This window comes from Octopus bimaculoides, chromosome 6 (assembly GCF_001194135.2).
Source record: "Octopus bimaculoides isolate UCB-OBI-ISO-001 chromosome 6, ASM119413v2, whole genome shotgun sequence".
Taxonomy (NCBI): domain Eukaryota; kingdom Metazoa; phylum Mollusca; class Cephalopoda; order Octopoda; family Octopodidae; genus Octopus; species Octopus bimaculoides.
In genome coordinates this window covers 38391451-38393509 of record NC_068986.1, presented here as the reverse complement: position 1 = coordinate 38393509, position 2059 = coordinate 38391451, and positions in this window count along the sequence as shown.

Sequence of the window (2059 nt, the reverse complement as noted above, 5' to 3'; positions counted from 1 at the left end):
ATATAGATCTTAAAAGCATTCATGTTGTCACAGAACTAAAATATGAACATAAAAAAAGAAATCACATGCAACACAAGAAGATGTTAGTTTTAAAAATAATTTTACTGATATTCTCATTAGATTTTCTTTTAATTTTTTTTTTTCATTCTCTGTATTATTTATTTCTCAAGTCATTGTAAAAAGAAAACCAAAAAAAAAGAAAAGGAAAAAAATCAAAGCCATATAATGGCTATTTAATATATAAACATATACACACATCCAGTTAAGGCATCCCTGCCCCATTCCCTCTTCTAATTTAAAATACTACCCTTCCACAGAGTGGGAAGCAAAAAAAAAAAAAAAAGGAATTTCCTTTTGCTATATCCTCCCACACTAGCATGATCCTATATTTGATGACTTTTTGATCTCTCAAGACTGTGAAGTTGGTAAGTATATCATAAATCAAAGATAATTATATCAGTTATCTACAATACCACTTTCACAAGTATGAGGGAAATTCTGGAAATCTATAATAATTTCAATGTCTGAGGAGAATGTTGAAAGGTTAACCATTCCATTAACTAATTGATTAATTAAGCATACAAACCATTGTATAACAAAGGAACAGTTCCTCTAGTCTAGTAGTTCTCAACCATTTTTTTTTTTTTATCTACGGACACCTTTGATTACTATTTTATTTTGGTGGACTGCTATAGCCATTCGATGTTTAAAGACTAGTTTTATAGATACTTCTTTCAAAATTCCTATTTCGTTTTCACTCATTTACTTGCATAGGTTTGTAATAGCACTCACTGAGAGAACATGGTAAACTATGTAAGACATTAGAGAAAGAAACGTAGCTGTTTCTTGCAATAAATATATCTAAAGTAGCAAAATGCTTTCATGAATCCTTAAAATACTACTGTGGATCCCCAATTTACTATTTTACTTATGTGGTACTTGTGTGGACCTCCAAAAATCTTATATGGACCCTTGTTGAGAATCACTGCTCTAATCATTTGAAACATTCACAATGAATAAAGTTCTGTCAAAACAATCTTCACTTTTTTGTTTGATTGCATTTTTGTCTTTGATTAGAGTAAGAACCAATCAATTATTGGATAACCATGGATTTATAATTTGAAATGGATTGTGTAGTGTATTTAACCTATATGGATTCCTATATTCAGCACCAGGCATTCTGCTAGCCAGGACTTTTTTGATGTGGAGTGCTGACTGAGGTCCTTTGCCTGCATTTGTTCAATCATTTCCTACCTAACATAAGTGGAATGTTTCTTTCATTTCTCTGTTTCTTTTTTAGGACAGGCTCCAATTAGATTGGAGCCTGGTGTTGCCATCCGGTTTCACTAGTCCTCAGTCAAATCGTCCAACCCATTCTAGCATGGAAAGCGGACGTTAAACGATGATGATGATGATGATGATGATGAATTCTATGATCTTTTTAACTAATTCTTTTTATAACAAAATAATTATTCCTAATTTCAGATATTTATTATATGGCTGGAAATTTGACTAACAATGAGCAAAAGAGGATCATCAAGCAATACTAGAAAACAGAGGATGGAGAAATGGTTAGACAGAAATGGTCTGAAGAATTTCAAAGACCAGCTCCGTCAAGATTAGCACTTTACAGAATATGTGACAAATATGAACAGACTGAGTTCTTCTGCAATGCACAGAAAAGTGATTGAGTGGTCAGTGTTACCACTGCAGAAAATGAAATGCTTCTGGCTCAAGCATTCACTCTAACTTCCCCAAAATCAAAAAAGAGAGCTTCCAATGAACAAGGCATCTCCTGCAGGTTAAACCCCCCCCCCAAAAAAAAACAGAGAAATGAAAAGAACATTCCACTCATATTAAGCAGCTGTGTACCTACTTTTGCCCACTCCTGTGTATGCATAATGGCTCAGGCATGGCTGTGTGGAAGGAAGTTTGCTTCTTATCAAATATATTCCCAGTTCAGTCCCACTGCATGGCATCTTGGGCAAGTATCTTCCACTATAGCCTTGGGCTACCAAAAGCCTTATGAGTGGATCTGATAGGTGGAAACTGAAGGAAG